The sequence below is a fragment of the Schistocerca serialis genome, chromosome 4 (assembly GCF_023864345.2).
Source record: "Schistocerca serialis cubense isolate TAMUIC-IGC-003099 chromosome 4, iqSchSeri2.2, whole genome shotgun sequence".
NCBI lineage: Eukaryota > Metazoa > Arthropoda > Insecta > Orthoptera > Acrididae > Schistocerca > Schistocerca serialis.
The window spans coordinates 562,716,817-562,739,542 of NC_064641.1; the positions used below are offsets into that span (position 1 = coordinate 562,716,817).

The 22,726-nt window shown below is 44.2% G+C and overlaps 1 protein-coding gene across 2 annotated transcripts in view; it reads right to left on the minus strand.

Moving 5' to 3' along the window:
- Positions 1 to 22,726, minus strand: part of LOC126475304 (uncharacterized) — a 598,246-nt gene that overhangs the window by 30,691 nt on the left and 544,829 nt on the right. The gene's annotated exons all lie outside the window — the stretch shown is intronic.

The following is a 22,726-nucleotide window of genomic DNA, read 5'->3' on the forward strand; positions in this document are numbered from 1 at the left end:
TAGCTACGCTTTCTAAAAGCAGAGAGGTTTCTATTCTTAGTATGGTCCTGTCCGTCCCTTGTCATGTTGGTATAGGAAGCTGCCCCTCTGGCCACTTCCGATTGTATTTGTGAGCCGCCATCAGGAAGGGACCACAGCAGTTGTCCACGGCGAGCGTCTGAAGTGGTAAGATCTCTGGCTAAGCGCATGTCTGCTAAGTCCGTAGGACAATGGATTTCTTAAGTTCAGCCTAACTGAAAATTTAATCACCTTTATTTCAGGTTTAGCTCTAAAATATCTAATGTTATCTTAAATTGCAACGCAGTGTATTTCGAGTGTGAAGTTCAGAATATCTTCCAGTAGTTACTTTGTCACTACTTTGTGAGTAAAGTGGAACCACGTGTTGATCAGTAACTCTAACTAAGATCATCAATCTTACATGCGAATGTGCGTGAGATTATAACGTCTCATCTTCACAATATTTTTCAATATAGCAACTTTTCTTTTGTTCAACCCACGGGGGGTGTAATTTATGAGACCAGTACCACGTGCTTATACAATTGTTTGACCCATCAGGTTAATAGTAAGATGTTAGTAACCAGTTAGAGGTTTTTCTTTTGTAAATTGCTTTTCGATCTAATTTATTTAAATTATCAAAATTATTGTGGAGTTACACTCTTTGTGTAAACCAAGTTGACCACATTAAGCATGTGGTGTAATCATCAAAGTAGCCCTCAGCTATTCTTTTCAGGAAGATTTCACAGAGAGTTAGTATGAATTTAGTATACCAGTGTGTGGTAATTACATGACAGACAGGATTGCACTACGAACGTAACTTCTTTGGGTGAAAATTGAATCGGTTGGTTGTGGTTAATTTCCTCTTGCATATGTTTCAACGTTCTTCGTGTGTTATTTTATGAATGCAGTGGTGTATCTAGTCTCCCAATCTTGGCTCCCTATTTGATGTGTTCTGTAAGATTACAATCTCACATTTACACAATCCTAAATAAGGTACCAGCTTAGTTATGACTCAAGTTTAATGTGTTGAAATTTCAATGATCAATGTTAAAATAAATTTCCAAATATAAACTGATTTATTTCTTTTTATTTAAATTCTCTTTTATATATATATCACCGGTTGTCGTATGACTACTAAAAGATTATAATTAATGTTAGTCTGGTTGGGAATTTGGTAAGCTAGACTGGATACCTGGTGAAACAGTTGCACAGTAATGCAAGGTTAACTTCCCCAGACAGCTCACAGCTTTTAAATCACTTTCATTGTCTATCAGCACCGCTTTCATAGCAAATTAAAGCAACAACGTTACAAGTGTCATCCTTGCCCAGGAATATCAAACTGGCGAGCCAATTGAGGATAACTCAATAATGTAACAACACAAGGGGCGTGGAGCCTTTTGACACATACTGTCCAGAGAAACTGGCAGACTTCAACGACGCCTATCAACATTTCCTGGCGGATGCCCACTGTCAAGCGACAGTAAATCATAGTTCGATGTTCGCTGGTAGCTAAGGGTGGCACAAAGAAGAGCCATTAAGTGTCATCCTTGCCCAGGAATATCAAGCTGGCATGTCAAACGAGGATACCGCACGAATTTGACAACACAAACATGGAACCAAATAGAGATGTACGTGACACGGGCCACCAAGAGAAACTTCATGAGAGGGCAGAGACGGCGGGATTGCACACAACAGATGGACAAAAATCCCTACTGACAGCTGCGGCGACGAACCCCCCCCCCTCCCCTACCCTTATATTGTGCCTCGAAACAGTGGAACTACTGAGTGTGTCAGTGAACAGTGATTATACGGTTCTTAGTCCAATGCATACAGGTGTGTCTCTGTCACAGAAACTTTGACTCATGTGTTTTGCAGGGGTTCGATTTATTGGTGTTTATTAGACTGACTCTTGTATTTTGCAGGTGTTCTATTTATTGTTTTTTTTTTAGACTTTGACTCTTGTATTTTGCAGGTGTTTTATTTATTGGTGTTTTTTTTTAGATGTTGACTATTGTACTTTCAGAGCTGTTTTCTTGATCAATATTTGTTCTTGTGTGATGTATTAGATTTGTGATATTTTGTTTTGTAAATTCATTCCTGTGGCATTGCTTCGTTTATCAATCAGATAGCTATTCATTCTCATAGGACTGTGATCGATTAGCGTTTGCATGGGGCATACTTATTGTGAGGAACTCCATAACGGTAACAATCACTTAATTAATTGTAGTTTCAGTTTAATGACACATTGCTCATTGTTTGCTAACTAACTGAAATATAGTAGAGTGATTAAATTAGTGCCACAAAGTTATTTCAATTCTACAAATTATTAATTTTATAAGATACAGAATTTTCTTGCGATAACCACTTTGTAAAACATGTGTTTTCTCTTATCTTTTTTTTGCTTTTACGGATTGTGCATTGTAATGTTCTGCTTTATAATACTGATGTTATTTTCATGTTTTTTCTAATTGCTGTGGCACCTTTGCTATTTTCATTAATTTTTCTTGTTAATAAACAGTCATAAATTTTCCTGTGATCAGTTGGCTCTTGCAATGAGCAAATACTGGTGAACTCCATAAGGGTAACATCCACAAATTGTTTTCATATTAATGACACAGGAACCATTGTTTTTACTTGCTGACCGAATTAGGTCTACACTATCTTTAAATAGGTGTCACAGATTGTTTTTTTCTCTTTGAAATTGGTAGATTCTAAAGATGTGTTGAAATTATTGTGTTTTAGCAAGTAGCTGGTGAACTTTTGCCTTTTCTTTACATTTTTTGTTTAAGTTAAGTGTGAGAAACCAGCTTGGGAATGTCCTAGCATGGCCAGAAAATTCCCTGCACAGTCTTTTCCCGTAGCGTTGGGGTTATGAAAGGTCTCTGTTGGATTCCTTTCATGTTAATTTCTTAAATCTGTTGTCATTTACGGCATAAATACCTCGTCTAAATTTACTGTGGCGTTTCTGACTATCTGGGAGGAGACTGAGTAGTGGAACGTGTTACTTTTACACATAAACAAGAACGATCTGTCACACTACTACACTTTAAAACACAGTTTATATGTAATTCATGTCACACAGTCTCATACGGAACGTACATCCGCTTTCTTTTATATACTGTATATGATAAGATACTGTCATCCCCCTTCCCTTCTGTGTGAGAGGATGAATGAGCAAATGTATTTCTAGTTGCATGCTTGAGGGTAGCAGACAAGCCTGTCTGCTAGAGAACAGTAGGACCAACATCGGAACAGGTAGCTACGCTTTCTAAAAGCAGAGAGGTTTCTATTCTTAGTATGGTCCTGTCCGTCCCTTGTCATGTTGGTATAGGAAGCTGCCTCTCTGGCCACTTCCGTTTGTATTTGTGAGCCACCCTCAGGAAGGGACCATGGCAGTCTGTCCGTGGCGAGTGTCTGAAGTGGTAAGATCACCGGCTAAGCGCATGTCTGCTAAGTCCGTAGGACAATGGATTTCTTAAGTTCACCCTAACTGAAAATTTAATCACCTTTATTTCAGGTTTAGCTCTAAAATATCTAATGTTATCTTAAATTGCAACGCAGTGTATTTCGAGTGTGAAGTTCAGAATATATTCCGGTAGTTACTTTGTCACTACTTTATGAGTAAAGTGGAACCACGTGTTGATCAGTAACTCTAACTATCATCATCAATGTTCAATGCGAATGTGCGTGAGATTATAACGTCTCGTCTTGACAATATTTTTCAATATAGCAACTTTTCTTTATGTTCAACCCACGTGGGGTGTACTTTGTGAGACCAGTACCACGTGCTTATACAATTGTTTGACCCATCAGGTTAATGGTAAGACGATAGTAACCAGTTCGAGGTTTTTCTTTTGTAAATTGCTTTTCGATCTAATTTATTTTAATTATCAAAATTATTGTTGAGTTACAGTCCTTGTGTAAACCAAGTTGACCACGTGAAGCATGTGGTATAATCATCAAAGTAGCCTTCAGCTATTCTTTTCGGGAAGATTTCACAGAGAGTTGGTATGAATTTAGTATACCGGTGTGTCGTAATTACATGACGGACAGGATTGTGCTACGAACATAACTTCTTTGGGTGAAAATTGAATCGGTTGGTTGTGGTTAATTTCCTCTTGCATATGTTTCAACGTTCTTCATGTGTTATTTTATGAATGCAGTGTTGTATGCAGTCTCCCAATCTTGGCTCCATATTGGATGTGTTCTGTAAGATTACAATCTCACATTTTCACAATCCTAAATAAGGCAGCAGTTTAGTTATGAATCAAGTGTAATATGCTGAAATTTCAATGATCAATGTTAAAATAAATCTCCAAATATAAGCTGATTTATTTCTTTTTATTTAAATTCTCTTTTATATATATATCACCGGTTATCGTATGACTATTAAAAGATTATAATTAATGTTAGTCTGGTTGGGAATTTGGTAAGCTAGACTGGATACCTGGTGAAACAGTTGCACAGTAATGCAAGGTTAACTTCCCCAGACAGCTCACTGCTTTTAACCCGCTTTTATTGTCTATCAGCACCACTTTCATAGCAAATTAATGCAACAACATTACAACACCCAGTTTTGAAGCGAAGTGTTTCATTGTGATCCGTCGATCAACTCGCAAGAGAGTGTTCACACGTTCCAACACTGTAGGAGTTAGAACTGTGTGCTGCCGGCCGACACGCTGGAGGTCGGACACGTTTGCGCACCTAGTTTGATGATGACAGACAGCTCGCCCAACGACTCACCGTGTTTTTGTTCGCCGCCAGGTCTCCATAACACTCTGCAAGCTCCTATGAATATCTATGATGCTCTGGTTTTCCGCAAGAGAAACAGAATGACAGCTCTCTGTTTGAAACGCAACTCCGTTACAGACACCTTTTTGAAGGATAGGTATAACGCCGCCACATGTCGGCACTCCATGAAACTATAGGGGCCGAGGCTGGAATATTCCACTGTGCCCCAGGGCAAATTCCGAATTTCTTCAACCGAAATTAGCAGAGAAAAAAAGTTGTATTACTTGCTGAAAGTCCTTCGAACAACTCGGAGGAGGCATTTTCATGAAACATTGTACCACAAGTTAATGCTAGTTTTCTTCAGTTACTGCCATTAAAGTGAAACACATTACGGTGGAATTCACAGATTGCGAAGCGAATATATGACCAACTCCTTCTATAAACCGTCTAATGTGACTATTGGCAACTTATGTAATCAGTATTACAGTACTACGAAAATCTTTTAAAAACAATTTAGGTTCGTGGCTGAAACACGATCAAATCCTTTTGTTTATTTTTACCCTTCAGCGGATAATTATCCCCAAGCTGGGAACCACTGCAGTGGCTAAGCCATTTGTCCGCAGTAGCATTCGTTCCTGGAGTCCTTTACCCGAAAGTTATCCAGGAGAACTGTGAAAAATGCAAGCTAGTAGAGGATGGACTGGCGGAAGTAAAGCTGTGGGGACGGGTAAATGAGTCGTTCTTAGATTGCTCAATCAGTAGAGCAGCTGCCCGCAAAAGGTGAACGTTCCAGGTTCCAAACCCGGTCCGGCACACAATTTTAATTTGCAGAGTGAAAATTCATTCTAAATACGCTGGTAAACTATCTTCTGCTCGGAAGACAAGAAGAAGACAGTCGTTTGTGTTAGAAAAAAGACACGATTTTGTGAACAGTACTTCGAGGCTGCAGCACGAAAACTATCGTAGTAATCGTTCGCGACTGTGCTCGATGGGGCGTAACTTGAGTGTCGCAGGAAGAAGACTCCAATGAGGTAACAACAACCGCGGATGAATACGTAGCGCAATGTTTATTTCTGTGTTAAACTTACGACGTACAGAATAGTCTCGCAGCACCGTCAGAGATCCTCTGCAAGAATGGGACGAAAGGGAAGAAGCCCGCGACAAGTTGACGCTTTGAGGTATGTTCGGATGGTATAGTCGATAGAGCGCTATCCGCGGAAGGCAGGAATCCGCAATCGCATCCAGGACTTCTTTAACTTTCCACGTGCAATCATTCTTCGATACTCGTATTTTCTTCCGCTAGGTATAAGCATTCACTGGGCAATGTTTTTGATTGGAATAATAATGTCGCCTATTCACGCTGGGCATAGCCTGAGTATCCGTGAGCCGGCCGGTGTGGCCGTGCGGTTCTAGGCGCTTCAGTCTGGAACCGCGTGACCGCTACGGTCGCAGGTTCGAATCCTGCCTCGGGCATGGATGTGTGTGATGTCCTTAGGTTAGTTAGGTTTAAGTAGTTCTAAGTTCCAGGGGACTAATGACCTAAGATGTTAAGTCCCATAGTGCTCAGAGCCATTTGAGTATCCCTGATAATTAAAATTTAAGGAACGTCGTGGACATCACGATAAGCTGCTAGTTGAGTAAAAAGCTTTCATCGACTACCAGTTTCCATCACTCAGATGATAATCAGTTCCCTGCTTAACACTGGAAAAGCATGAAAATATTTCAATAATTTTCTGCCTTAAAATATACACTGCAATTCAAAATGAATAGATAGATTACGAAAGGTTATAACTACGACGGCGTGCTGAAAAGTAATGCTTCCGAATTTTTTAATGTGAAAACTCTTACAACTTTTTAAATAAAAAAAAGTTATTAACATTCTGTACCTCTATTCTTCATGTCTACATTTGCAGCCATCTCTCTCAGAGGGCTGAGAATTATAGCGCGTAACTTTGCGGTGTGTAAGGTAACTATGTCGTTGCTTAGGAACCAGGTTGCTGTCATCCACTTTCGAATTCGAAGAGTTCGTCCACTCATGGAGCACCCTCTCCTTCGGGATACCAGTGCAAACCACACACGACTGCTGCGACATCTACAACAATCCGACGCCCTCGGTTCGCTATCATCGATAATCCTTCATAGAGTTCCGGCTTGGCCCTATCCGATTTTCATCTGTTTCTAAAACAGAAAGATCACCCACCTTCCAGGACTTCACTTTCAGAGGTGCAAGCAAACGCGTAGTTGTGGTCCGTCTACAATGACAGTCTTTCTACACTGACGGTGTCAACAAACTGGTCTCTCGTTGGGAGAAATGTGTCCGTCGCCAGCACTACTATTCGAGGATTAAGTATGTACACATGCAGAGTAAAGATGCAGGAAGTTGACAACGACTGTCTTACTTAGAACGCCTTAAGAGTTTCAACATAAAAAATTGGGAAGCATTACTTTTCAGTACGTACTCGTGTTTGATGAAGTAAGTTCTTGCACGAGAAACATGATTCTCCAGAAGAATCACGAACACTGTAAGAGGCTCCACATTCAACCACGGTTATTGCGGGAAGCATCTACGCCTCGTCGAAAACCTGTTGTGTGAGTTCAGTGACGCAGATGATGCCACCGACATCTCTTTTGGTTATCCGAAGACATACAACGCTACAAGTCACCACCCGTTACTGTTTTCAGAAATGCGTCACTGTACAGCCTATTTGAAAGACTTGTTGGAAGAGCAGGTCAACTTTTAGTATGATTCTATTGCATTTTTATGTTTATGTACAATGTATTAAATTCTATGTGTGTTAAACTTTACATGTGTGACAATGACTGTATGATGACGGGTATGAGTCCTGTATTTTTTTTTATTCTCGTGTCAGAAAAATACATTAAAAACAGTGTGCCCGACCGAGACTCGATCTCGGGACCTTTGCCTTTCGCGGGCAAGTGCTCTACCATATGAGCTACCGAAGCACGACTCACGCCTGGTACTCACAGCTTTACTTCTGCCAGTAGTTCTGCAAGGTTCGCAGGAGAGCTTCTGTAAAGTTTGGAAGGTAGGAGACTGATACTGGCAGAAGTAAAGCTGTGAGTACCGGGCGTGAGTTGTGCTTCGGTAGTTCAGATGGTAGAGCACTTGCCCGCGAAAGGCAAAGGTCCCGAGTTCGAGTCTTGGTCGGGCACACAGTTTTAATCTGCCAGGAAGTTTCATATCAGCGCACACTCCGCTGCAGAGTGAAAATCTCATTCTGGAAACATCCCCCAGGCTGTGGCTAAGCCATGTCTCCGCAGTATCCTTTCTTTCAGGAGTGCTAGTTCTGCAAGGTTCGCAGGAGAGCTTCTGTACAGTTTGGAAGGTAGGAGACGAGGTACTGGCAGAAGTAAAGCTGTGAGTAGCGGGCGTGAGTCGTGCTTCGTTAGCTCAGATGGTAGAGCACTTGCCCGCGAAAGGCAAAGGTCCCGAGTTCGAGTCTCGGTCGAGCACACAGTTTTAATCTGCCAGGAAGTTTCATATCAGCGCACACTTCACTGCAGAGTGAAAATCTCATTCTGGATACATTAAAAACAGTTTATACAACTGTTGACAGTTCAACACAGTTTATATAATCTTTGACCAAAATCTGCCCATTTCCAGTGCATTCTGCGTTGCCTGATGAAGGTCATCTTCTGTGCAGGTGGCTAGACACTGCAGCATATGTTGGGCAGTCTGTTCTTTCCTGTAGTCACATTGCTTTCTTCAGTGTATCACCATTTTGCCGGGTTAACCCGTGATCTGCCCACTCCTGACCTCGGGCTGTACAAGGCCTTACAGATTGGCCAATTCTCATCATGACCAGGGGGTAGAGATTCTAAAACTCTTTTCCAACCGGGAGGGTGGGGTGTCTCAGCCCTCCATAGTTGCAGCCTGGTTCTTCTTCATTTTTCTGTAGCCTCCATCGGCTATGCTCTCCTTGGAGCTCTGTTCAGATACTAAAATAAAAAAAACTATTTTACTACTTAGTGATGCATCACTAAGTACTTCAGAGAATGTACACACATCAATAAAAGTTTTGCATCACCTCGGTTTCGAGAGTTCCGTAACCTGTACAGAAAATTCGAAATACAGATCAACATAATCATCATTTCCGCCCTTTCTATTGCTAATGAAAGCCACACATTGCATGTTGTACCACCATACAGCGAGGCCTTCAGAGGTGGTGGTCCAGATTGAGGTACACACCGGTACCTCTAATACCCAGTAGCACGTCCTCTTTCATTAATGCATACGTGTATTCGTCGTGGCATACTATCCACAAGTTCATCAAGGCACTATTGGTCCAGATTGTCCCACTCCTCAAAGGCGATTCGGCGTAGATCCCTCAGAGTGGTTGGTGGGTCACGTCGTCTATAAACAGCCCTTTTCAATCTATCCCAGGCATGTTCGATAGGGTTCGTGCCTGGAAAACATGCTGGCCATACTAGTCGAGCGATGTCGTTATTCTGAAGGAAGTCATTCACAAGATGTGAACGATGGGGGCGCGAATTGTCATCCATGAAGACGAATGCCTCGCCAATGTGCTGTCGATACGGTTGCACTATCGGTCGGAGGATGGAATTCACATATCGTTCAGCCGTTACGGCGCCTTCCATGACCACCAGCGGCATACGTCGGTCCCACATAATACCACGCCAAAACATCAGGGAACCTCCACCTTGCTGCACTCGCTGGACAGTGTGTCAAAGGCGTTCAGCCTGAAAGGGTAGCCTCCAAACACGTCTCCGACGATTGTCTGGTTGAAAGCATGTGCGACCCTCATCGGTGAAGAAAACGTGATGCCAATCTTGAGCGGTCTATTCGGCATGTTATTGGGCCCATCTGTATCGCTCTGCATGCTGTCGTGATTGCAAAGATCGACCTCGCCATGGACGTCGAGAGTGAAGTTGCACATCATGCAACCTATTGCGCGCAGTCTGAGTCGTAACACGACGTCTTGTGGTTGCACGAAAAGCATTATTCAACATGGTGGCGTTGCTGTCAGGGTTCCTCCGAACAATAATCCGTAGGTAGCGGTCATCCAATGCAGTAGTAGCCCGTGGGTAGCCTGAGCGAGGCATGTCATCGACAGTTCCTGTCTCTCTGTATCTCCTCCATGTCCGAACAACATCGCTTTGGTTCACTCCGAGAAGCCTGGACACTTCCCTTGTTGAGAGCCCTTCCTGGCACAAAATAACAATGCGGACGCAATCGAATCGCGGTATTGATCGTCTAGGCATGGTTGGACTACAGACAACACGAGCCGTGTACCTCCCTCCTGGTGGAATGATTAGAAATGATCGGCTGTCGGACCCCCTCCGTCTAATTGACGTTGCTCATGCATGGTTGTTTACATCTTTGAGGGGATCTAGTGACATCTCTGAACATGCAAAGGGACTGTGTGTGTGTGTGTGATAGAATATCCACAGTCAACGTCTATCTTCAGGAGTCCTGGGAAGCGGGCTGATGCAAAACGTTTTTTGAAATGTGTAAACGAAAGGGCAAAATTTTGATCGTTGCGCAACTGCAGTGAATCGGAAGCCGGTATATGCGCCTGAGGCACAAGTGAATGTTTCCGTGCGACACCAGCGAATCGCGTAAAGAAGGCATTCTACGTGTTAGATTTTAACAATCGTCTTTCTGTCATTACACTGCATACATAATTTCATCAGCGATACAATCAAGTACGCGCAAAAGCCTGATGGTATCCATATTTTGGAAACGGGATGTTTGTGCGAAGGAAACGTACCGGCCGGTCAAGTGGAAATGACGACGTTGTTTTCCGCTATCGGCCACTTTCTCTGCAGACCTGACAACCACGAATTTCTTTTTATGAAGATGTATGAAAGGCCCTGTGTATGCGTCTGCTTTGCCGAAAACAATTCCCGAACTGAAATTCCGCATTTCTAGTATGTTTGCGTCTGCGACTCAATACATGCTTACGAAAATATGGATGGAAATGGATAATCGCTTACACGTTCTCCATATGACAAAAGGTAATCTCCGTGTGACCATGGAGACTCATGTAGAACACATGACATCAGTTAGATAAAGAAATGGGAACTTTCACATTCTTTATAATTCTTATCGGTGTAACGCTATTATCATCACCGTCCTTTGTAATAGCTATACTCATTTTGAACTGTCCTGAAGTAATTGTAAGGACAATGTACCCATAATACACTACTGGCCATTGAAATTGCTACACTACGAAGATGACGTGCTACAGACGCGAAATTTAACCGACAGGAAGAAGATGCTGTGATATGCAAATGATTAGCTTTTCAGAGCATTCACACAAGGTTGGCGCTGGTGGCGACACCTACAATGTGCTGACATGAGGAAAGTTTCCAACCGATTTCTATACACAAACAGCAGTTGACCGGCGTTGCCTGGTGAAACGTTGTTCTGATGCCTCGTGTAAGGAGGAGAAATGCGTACCATCCCGTTTCCGACTTTGATAAAGGTCGGATTGTAGCCTATCGCGATTGCGGTGTTTCGTATCGCAACATTGCTGCTCGCGTTACTCGAGATCCAATGACTGTTGGCAGAATATGGAGGGTAATACGGAACGCCGTGCTGCATCCCGACGGCCTCGTATCACTAGCAGTCGAGATGACAGGCATCTTATCCGCACGGCTGTAACGAATCGTGCAGTCACGTCTCGATCCCTGAGTCAACAGATGGGGACGTTTGCAAGACAACAACCATCTGCACGAACAGTTCGACGACGTTTGCAGCAGCATGTACTATCAGCTCGGAGACCATGGCTGCAGTTACCCTTGACGCTATATCACAGACAGGAGCGCCTGCGATGGTGTACTCAACCACGAACCTGGGTGCACGAATGGCAAAACGTCATTTTTTCGGATGAATCCAGGTGCTGTTTATAGCATCATGATGGTTGCGTCAGTGTTTGGCGACATCGCGGTGAACGCACATTGGAATCGTGTATTCGTCATCGCCATACTGGCGTATCACCCGGCGTGATGGTATGTGGTGCCATTGGTTACACGTCTCGGTCACCTCTTGTTAGCATTGACGGCACTTTGAACAGTGGACGTTACATTTCAGATGTGTTACGACCCGTGGCTCTACGCTTCATTCGATCCCTGCGAAACCCTAAATTTCTGCAGGATAATGCACGACCGCATGTTGCAGGTCCTGTACGGGCTAGCACATTCTCCATATCTCTCACCAATTGAAAACGTCTGGTCAATGGTGGCCGAGCAACTAGCTCGTCACAATACGCCAGTCACTACTCTTGATGAACTGTGGTATCGTGTTGAAGCTGTATGGGCAGCTGTACCTGTACACGCCATCCAAGCTCTGTTTGACTCAATTGCCAGGCGTATCAAGGCCGTTAATGTGGCCAGAGGTGGTTGTTCTGGGTCCTGATTTCTCAGGATATAAACACCCAAATTGCGTGAAAATGTGATCACATGTCAGTTCTAGTATAATATATTTGTCCAATGAATACCCGTTTATCATCTGCATTTCTTCTTGGTGTAGCAATTTTAATGGCCAGTAGTGTACAAAAAACTGATATACTATGCTTAAAAAATCTAGCCAGAGTACTTAATGCAGGTGATGTTCTGACGACAATAATGGAATGTAATCCAAGTGGTCCTTTTATGATCATGCTTGTTGCTAAAAAGCAAGAAAAACAATTCATGCTAATGAAACAGGGATTTGTCACAGTACCCCTACAATATATGTACGTCATAAACAGCTCTAATTTCTTGCTTTTGGGTTTGATTGTGGAAGACACCATCATGTTACCTACGCTGAGTAAATTGGTTTTATTCTTTATGTATGTCGTCTTCTAAGATAGGATGCTTCACATATTACGTATTATTGACGACAAAATGAGCCAAATGTCTCCACGTCTTTTGGTAATCATACAGGGACCTGATGATGATCAGTGGATCGAAAATTGTAGACAATGGAAAGTTTTTATCCAAGCAGCAGATTACATAGAAGTTCATATTCTTCTTCAAATTTTTACGAACTTTGGGGCACCACCTAAATAAAATTCTGTTCAAATAATGTTTAATAACGGCTAGCGATTCGGAAAGAAAGTTTTCGGCAAATGTAAAGATACTAAACTAAACTCCGCCAGTGCGGGCCATGAAAGTTCAACGGTACCGACCGGTGGCCGTTCATCCTCAGCTTACAGGCATCACTGAATGCGGATATGGTGGGGGATGTTGTCAGCACACCGCTCTCCCGGCCGTATGTCAGTTTAAGAGACCGGAGCCGCAACTACTCAATCAAGGAGCTTCTCAGTTTGCCTCACAAGGGCTGAGTGGACCACGCTTGCCAACGGCGCTCGGAAGGCCGAATGGTCACCCATCCAAGTGCTAGCCCAACCAGAGAGCGCTCAACTTCTGTGACCTGACGGGAACCACTGTGACCACTGCGGCAAGCCTATTGGCAAATGAAAATATACTGCCTGGTAAAAAGAAAAAAGGGAAGCACTCAGAAGGGGAAGAGGAAACGAAATGAATCCTCAGGTTGAGAGGGTATGTGATGTTATTTCAGTAATTACAATGTAGAGTCAAATTTACAAAGAACTTGGCAGTATGAGCCCACATATCGATATGACCTTACACACCCTCTGGCTTGGATGCATGCACGGATTCAGTTGGGAAGGGTGTCTTTGTGGTTTCATAACCAGTCGATACCACACCACGTCCGTCGTCCGACAGTGACAATGACAGCGACCCCAATCCCTAGCAGCACGAGCGTCACGCCCCATGATTTGAGTAGCCACAGGCGCCATGCGTCACAATGATAAAGCGACCGTCCGATGCAGCTGAGCCAGTTCACCTCAGCCCACTTAGTGAGAGTTGTTACCCAGTTCTTACGGAGCTCTTGTCGAGCTGTTGTGTGGCTCAGGTGCGGAATAGTCTGGTATCGTCTTAGTGCAGAAGTAACTTTCTCCACGGAACTCTCACCTCTGAACTGACCTCCAGACTTATGTTTATTGTGAATAGATGAAGCGTTTAACATGTATCAGCATTTTTCAAGGACTTGTATTGGGAATTCAAAGAGGAATCACTGTACAAAAATTCATTATAATAATAATTCTACTCTCCGTGACTGTTCTCTCAGTTCATTTGATTTATACCTCAGAATCCAGGCATCGTCTGAGGGGTCATTTTACGTCTGGCAACGAGCTTTTCTTGACCATTAAAGTCATAAACCCGTTTTATCCTTTCCTGAGACAAGGTATGCCACAACTGTTGTACCAGGTCGTTGATAGCCCGACGCTGGGCTGGAGTTGACGTCAGAGCACACATGTTCTATCGGGGCTCCTGCTGGCCACGGGAATACCTCGCCACACTGACACTTCACTTCATAGACACTCTTGCCACGAAAGTGCGAGCATTGTACTGATGAAAAATGGCACGACGATATTGTCACATGAGAAGAGTACCACAGGAGAAAGCAGTATGTACGTGACGTATCGCTGTACCAGCCTTTACTTGACGTCATACCCGACGGCTCCCCACACAAACGGCTGTGTCTCTCCAAAACACTGGAAGAATGGGACCTCTCTCCAGGTCGCCGCCATACTCGCCGACAATGGCCACCCATGGTAGTGCAGAACAGCGATTCATCGCTGAACACAATGCGACATCATCTGTAAGAAATCTATGGTTCCCGGTCACGGCACCATTCCAAACGCATCCGTTTGTGTGGTGGTGCTAATGGCAGTCTACGCGTAGGAGGTAATTCCCTAGTCCATCTGCGCTAGTCGCCGATGAATAGTGCGTTATGACAAAATATTGAGGCGACTTCATTAGTTGTTGCTGGATGGGAGGCACAGATGTGAAAAGGGTTACGATGTGCTTAGTGCACAATAAGGCAATCCTCCATCCTCCTTCGTGGTGGTCTGACGTGATCGACCGGAACCTTGATGACGAGTATTCCTGCTCTCACACTCCCATGTGGCCAAACATCGGGCCACTGTCACGTCCGAATGAACCACAAATCTGTATACTGCACGATTCGACCAGCCGGCCAAATGGGGACCCACAATGAGGCTGCTGTCAGGGGTCGATAGACCTATATATATATATGTGGTACCTCCGTGTCCTTCACAAAGATCACTCAACATCTGACGCTGTTCATGCCCCTTATGTAGCCTGTCAGGTCTGGTAACAACGCGAAATACGAAAAATACTAATGCAGTCGTTCTACCTATCATAGACAATCGCAAGTCTTAATCATTTACTTACCAGCCAATGGTGTGTACGTGTACAAAGTTGCATTGACATCCGACATGTCCTTGTGTTCTTCACTTTTTGTCAGGCAGTCTATATAAATGGGGAATATTTTACTGTATATTTAAGTCTGTTCACATTTTTATTTCTCAAAATGTTGATGGAAAATCATAAATTTTTAAAATTAAATATTTCCTCTTTAACAACATTTTACAGCTCTGGGAAAGAGGAACGTAATAAAGTGACGTGGCCACGTTTCACGGGGATAGACGTATGAAGGGTCTTAAGGATTTTCTCAGAATTACACTTGGATGAACGAGGTACTACTGTTTTCCATGAAGAGCAACTCACTAGGTAGACGTTTACACGCGGAATCTATAAGTTCGTTATCTACAAACTGGCAATATAGCCGGATGTTGGGCTGCAAAGTAATATGAAGTTGATCCCTACTCACCGCTAACACGGTAAGCTAATTAAGGGGAGTTGACAGGATGAATCCGAACACTTATAACATCTCAGAGGTTGTTCACGGATACGTTCAGAGTACTTTGGTACAAAGGTCACGTGGCTCATTATATATACTATGTGATCTAAAGTATCCGGACACCTGGCTGAAAATGACTTACAAGTTCGTGGCGCCCTCCATCGGTAATGCTGGAATTCAGTGTGAAGTTGGCCCACCCTTAGCCTTCATGACAGCTTCCACTCTCGCAGGCAGACATACAGCCAGGTTTCTTGGGGAATGGCAGTCCATTCTTCACGGAGTGCTGCACTGAGGAGAGGAATCGATGTCGGTCGGTGAGGCCTGGCACGAAGTCGGCGTGCCAAAACATCCCAGAGGTGTTCTATAGAATTCAAGTCAGGAGTCTGTGCAGGCCACTACATTACAGGGATGTTATTGTCGTGTAACCGCTCCGCCACAGGCTATGCATTATGAACAGGTGCTCGATCATGTTGAAAGATGCAATAGCCATCACCGAATTGCTCTTCAACAGTGGGAAACAAGAAGGTGCTTAAAACTTCAATGTAAGCCTGTGCTGTGATAGTGCCACGCAAAACAACGATGGCTGTAAGCTCCCTTCATGAATAACACGACCACACCATAACACCACCGACTCCGAATTTTACTGTTGGCACTACACAAGCTCGCAGATGACGTTCAGCGGGCATTCGCCATATCCACACCCTGTCATCGGATCGCCACATTGTGTAGCGTGATTCGTCACTCCACACAATGTTTTTCCACCGCTTAGTCGTCCAACGTTTACGCTCCTCACACCAAGCGAGGCGTCGTTTGGCACTTACCGGCGTGATGCGTGGTTTACGAGCAGCCGCTCGACCATGAAATCCGAGTTTTCTCACCTTCCGCCCAACTCTCTTAATAATTGCAGTGGATCCTGATGCACTTTAGAATTGCTGTGAGATGATCTGTATAGATGTATGCGTATGACACATTAAGACCCTCTTCAACTGTCGGCGGTCTCTGTCAGTCAGCAGACGAGGTCGGCCTGTACGCTTCTGTGCTGTACGTGCCCCTTCACGTTTCCACTTCAGTATCACATCGTAAACAGTGGATCTAGGGATGTGTAGGTGTCTGGGAATCGCGCGTACAGACGCATGACACAAGTGACACCCAGCCACCTGACCAAGTTAGAAGTCCGTGAGTTTCGCTCTCTCACGATGTCTATTGAATACCGAGGCAGTAGGTGGCGGCACAATCCACTTAATATGAAAAACGTATATTTTTGGGGTGTCCGGAAACTTTTGATCACATCATGTAGTAATAATGTAATTATGATTGATTCTATTTGTTACTCCAGTTATTTCGGTTTCTGCGAAAACGCCTTCACAACAGTGAAAAAGCCTTTCATATGTAATCACCAAAACGTAGAATACAGAGCACTGAGTAATACAACAAGCCTCCGACAAAATAGGTACACTTTTATCACTGTGTGTCAGTGCGGGAACAGCATAGCGTCTTTGTGTTGCTTTAGCATTGCATTGAGTGAACTCATATCGGCCACTTCTCCGTCAGTAAACCTACCCATACCACTGTGTATCACCCTTAACGTACAACTAACACTGCCCGAGCAACAAACCCGAGACCGAAAAAAAGCAGTTTTAAATGAAAGCTTGAAGGCGAAGAGTAAAGTGGCTACTGGTGTTGTCAACAGCAAGTGACGTGAGTCAATGGAACAAGTTTCTTTCCAAACGCGACACAAAACACATGTTGTGGTTGTTGAAGTCTTCCGTCCGAAGATTCGTTTGGTGCAGCTCTTCAGGGTAGTCCACCTTCTGCAAGCCTCTTCATCTACCAATAACTTCTGTAACCAATATCCATTTGAACCTGTTCACTGTGTTCATACCTTGGTCCCCATCTGCCATTTTCAGCCCCCACACTTCCCTCCATTACTAAATTGACAATTCCTTGCTGTCTCGAGATATGTGCCATCAGTAAAGATTCCTTCTTTCAGTTAAGTTGTGCCATAAATTTCTTTTTTATCCATTTCGAATCTGTACTTCCTCATTAATTACTCGATCTAACCGCCTTATCTTCAGCATTTTTCTGTACCACCACATTTCAAAAGCTTCTGTTCTCTTAAGTGCTTATCGTACACCTTTGACTTCCATACCAATCTACACTCCACCTAAATAACTTCAGAAAACTCTTCAACACTTAAATTTATTTTAGATATTAAGAAATCCCCATTTTTCACAAATTTTTTCTTGCTGTCGTCGGCCGGTACTTTCCATTTTCTCTGCATTGCCCACTATCAGTTATTTTGCTGCCCCAATAGCGAACCTCGTCTACTACTTTTAGTGCATCATTTTCTATCGTAATTCCCTCGGCATCACTCCGGATGTAGTCCAACTACACCGCATTATTCTAATCTTTTTTTTTTAACTTTCATCATATTACGTCTTTCCAAGGCACTTTTCATTCCAGTCAGCTGCTCTTGTCACACTTTAGCGGTCTCTGACAGAATTAAAATGTCATCGGTAGAGCTCAATCTTCCTATTTCTTCTCCTGAAGTTAAATTCATTTTCAAAATTTCTCTTTAGTTTCCTTTACTTCTTGCTCAACGCCTTACTTTCTTCCAACCACTGCTTCCCTTTTATGTCTTTCGACTCTTTTAAACTGCCGTTTAGTCTCGACACAAGTTATAAATAACCTTTCGCTCCACGTTATATCCTTGCAGCCTCATAATTTGAAAGAGTATATTCCAGTCAACATTGCCAAAAGCTTTCTCTGAATGTACAAAGGTTACAAATGTGCGTTTCAATTTCTTTAACCTGTGTTTCACGATAACTTGTAGGATCAGTATTGCCTACATGTATCTGGAACCTAATGTGATCTTCCTAGAGGTTGGCTTCTACCAATGTCGACATTCTTCTGTAAATAAATCATGTCAGTATTTTGCAACCACGAGTTATTAAGCCGATGGTTCGGTAACGTTCTCAGCTGTCAGCACCTGCCTTCATTGGGATAGGAATTATTACATTCTTTTGGATTATTTAACAAATAAACCATTTCCACCTACATACTATATGAACCTTTATATATAGGAACACAACTAGTTTCGCGGTATCAAATCACATCCTCAGATGTACATGGGTTGGATAAAAAGTGGTGGCAACACGGTTGTAATTCATACCGGACTTCATTGACGTATTTTCACCGTATTACATGCCCTCAATAAAATGGACCCGCATCTCCATCACCTTCCGCTGCAGAGATGGAAGGCGTCGTACACGTCAGAAAATCCATCTATGTCGATGTCTCGCAAAGACCGCCCTATGACACGGATGATGTATTCTCTTGTGTTGTAGCGCATGCCACGAAGAGATTCCTTTGGCTAACAGTAGTAATCGTACGGACTCATAACGGGTGAATATCGTGGACGCTGCATTATCTGCCACCCCCATATACAGAAGCTCCTGCACCGGATTCGCCATGTGCCATCGTGTATTGTCATGACGGATGATAGGATGCAGTGACACAACATTGTTGTGCACTCCGACTGCGTGCCACTTCAGTCTTGATCCACGCACGTTGTTCGTGTCTTCTAAACATACTGTCAGGGTGCTTGAACTGGCCTCCTGCACTCTCAGACAGTACACAGGCAACTGACTCGGACACAGCCATCGCCGTTCACTGCACTACATCAGCTGACCATCTGCAATCAGCTATAGACAGCAGGCATGCCATGCTATCCATGTTGCGGCAGTGTTGCCACTATTTTTTATCCAAGTCAGTAAAGCATTAAGCCCATAATATGGGAAGCAAGGAGATTCAATCTTCTCAAAATATAATGCTGCTACCCCCCCAACAGGCAGGGTGCCCCAAATCAAATTATTTTAAGAAGGTTGAGTCACCCTCCTTCCAATATTATGGGCTTAATGTTTTACCGACGTATCTACACCTGAGGATGTGATCTGATATCACGAAACCGGTTGTTTTCCTGTAAATAATGTTTCATGTACAGCTGAAAGCAGTTTATTTGTCAAATATGGATTACTTCAGCTGCGGTTGCTCACAACATAAAATTGTTCGCTTTGAATTCTGCCTGTGTGATTTACTGTACCTTTGCATACAACGTGGAACAGTTTTATCGTGGCTGGCTCTCCCAAGATTCTCAGTAATTCTGAGAGTACGTCGTCCATACTACCATATAAGGGGCGTTCAAAAAGAAACGAGCCGGAGGCATAATTACAGAAACCAGTACCTGTATGTTAGAAATATTGACACTGGCTGTTGAGACACTTTTCCCACTGTGACACACTCCATCGTCAGGCCACGAGTGGCCTACCGGGGCCATCCGATCGCCGTGTCATCCCCAGTGGAGGATGCGGATAGGAGAGGCGGGGTCAGCACACCGCTCTCCCCGTCGTTATGATGGTATTCTTGACCGAAGCCGCTACTACTCGGCCGAGTAGCTCCTCAAATGGCATCACGAGGCTGAGTGCACCCCGAAAAATGGCAAAAACGCATGGCGGCCTAGACGGTCACCCATCCAAGTGATGACCACGCCCGACAGCGCTTAACTTCGGTGATCCCACGGGAACCGGTGTATCCACTGCGGCAAGGTCGTTGCCCCCACTGTGACACAAGGCGGTGAATGGCTGTCTCTCAAAATTCCCGGGGCTGCGACGTTAACCAGTTCCGCATGTACAGCTGGACGTCGTCGTCCGAGGTGAATCGTTTGCCCCTCAGAGCCTTTTTAAGGGCACCAAAAATAGCATAGTCACAGCGCGTCCGGACTGTATGGAGGGTGGCCAAGAACCTTCCATTTGAATTTCTGCAGGAGTGCCTTGAATGTGTTGGCCGTATGAGGCTTTGCACTGTCGTGGAGCAGAATGACCCCACGGGTGAGATTGCCTGGTCGTTTTTATTTGATCGCTTGGCGAAGAGTGGTTAAGCTTTGCGAGTAACGCTGGGCGTTCACTGTTGTCCCGTACTGGAGGTGGTGAATCAGAAGCGGGCCATCTTTGTCAAAGGAGAACGTCAGCATAGGGGTAAACGATTCACCTCGGAAGACGACGTCCAGCTGTACGTGCGGAACTGGTTAACATGGCAGGCCTGGGAATTTTCTGAGACAGCCATTCACCGACTTGTGTCGCAGTGGGACAAGTGTCTCAACAGCCAGGGTCAATACTTCTAACATACAGGTACTGGTTTCTGTAATTATGCCTCCGGCTCGTTCCTTTTTGAACTCCCCTTATATATTGCATCTCGTCTTCTTAATTCCTCTTCTTTTTCCCTAATACAGGATTTCCGTTTCTTTCCTTTGTATAACCCTTTCACGTATTCCTTCCACCTTTCCCTTCTTTGTTTAGCAATGGCTTGCCACTTGAGTTCTTGATATTCATACAGCTGCTTCTCTTTTTCTCAAAGTTCTCTTTAATTTTCCTATAGGTGATGTCTATATTTGTTCTAGCTACGCATGCATCTACTCCCTTGCCTTTGACCTCCAGCCAGTATTCTTTAGTCAGTTTGCACGTCGTGTCAGTCTCATATTTTGAACTGTTTTCCTTTATCCTGTTTCATAGTTTCACACAGTTTTACCGTCGACATTTGCACTGTTTGTAGATATTTTCAGTGCAGTACATATGCAAAGATATACGGGGTAAGTAGTCAAGCGGGCTACAGTTACTCTGTAACGAGCGCTGGAGACCAAGAATCTGATGCACCAAAATACGAAAGCTGGTCAATAGAGACTGACACTGCTTTTTCCTGTAGCTTCTGTAATAGTTTCCCGTCTGTACAATGAAAGTTGAAAAGAGCAGGGTTTTATGTGTAATATCCATACGGGGGAGCATTCTCCTATTGGCAGGTTGGTAGTAATGCTCTTTGCATTTCGCATACCAAATAATGAAGGTGACGCGAAAGGAGCATTAAGGCGCAATAAAATTCCGTGTTCCTTTGAACCATAAAACCACTGCAACTTACGAAAAGCTGCGGCAAGCGTACGGTAAAGATTCACTATATTGTGCAACAGTGTTTGGTGTTTCGACTTGTGCTGTGTGTGAAGTCAACATGAACCGACACAGCTGCTGTGATTGCCCGTGAGGATTGGCAGATAGCATTATGTAACCCCAGCGAAGTGTCGAGAATTTCAAGTGACAGTGTCTTTGCGATTGCTCACGATCATCTCCATATGACCCCTGTTCATGACTGCTGGGTGCCACGTCTGTTGACTCCCAAACAAAAGGCTGTGGGAATGGAGACAATCCGTGAGGTGTTGCGTCTCTTTTCTGACGGAGGGGATGCGTTTCTGGAATCGATTATCACCGGTGGTAAGTCATGCAGGCGTTATTGAGATCATGAAGGAAAACGAGGCACCACAGTGCGGAAATCGCTTTCTCGAACATAAAAAAAGGCGGCATTTATTCCATTTGGAGGGAAAGTGTTGGTGATGATATTTTCTGTCATTGAATGATTTATAGGTACGCAGTTTTCTTTCACACTGCAGTAACAGCAGTACACTACACGTCAGTATTGGCTAATCTGAGGAAAACTTTACAAGGATACGCTTAGAACTTGTATTGTATTGTATGTTAACCGGGGGCCAAGAAACGACGGAGAGGTTCCGTTCTCGCCGCAGCCGCAGTGGCCCACAACCCCACGACGATTACCGCAGTCCACTTCACCCCTCCGCCGCCCCACACCGAACCCAGGATTACTGTGCGGTTCAGCCCCCGGTGGATCCCCCAGGGAACGTCTCACACCAGATGAGTGTAACCCCTACGTTTGCGTGGTAGAGTAATTGTGGTGTACGCTTACGTGGAGAACTTGTTTGCACAGCAATCGCCGACATAGTGTAACTGAGGCGGAATAAGGGGAACCATCCCGCATTCGCAGAGGCAGATGGAAAACCGCCTAAAAACGATCCACAGACTGGCCGGTTCACCGGACCTCGACACAAATCAGCCGGGCGGATTCGTGCCGGGGACCAGGCGCTCCTTCCCGCCCGGAAAGCCGTGCATTAGACCGCACGACCAACCGGGCGGGCTAACGCTTAGAACTTACTCGGATTGTGACGACTTCATCACGACAGTGCGCAGCTAACGTCGCAAATAAAGTCATGCAGTTTCTGGCTCAGTTCAACATTAGTTGGTACTGCATCCGCCTTATAGCCCAGACCTTGCACCCAATGACCTTTTTCTTTCTTTTTTTGTTACCATCTTTAAAAGGCAAAGCTTCCTGGCATTCGATAGAGAACTCTGAAGCAGTGCCCAAGACAAGTGAGGCGATTCTCAA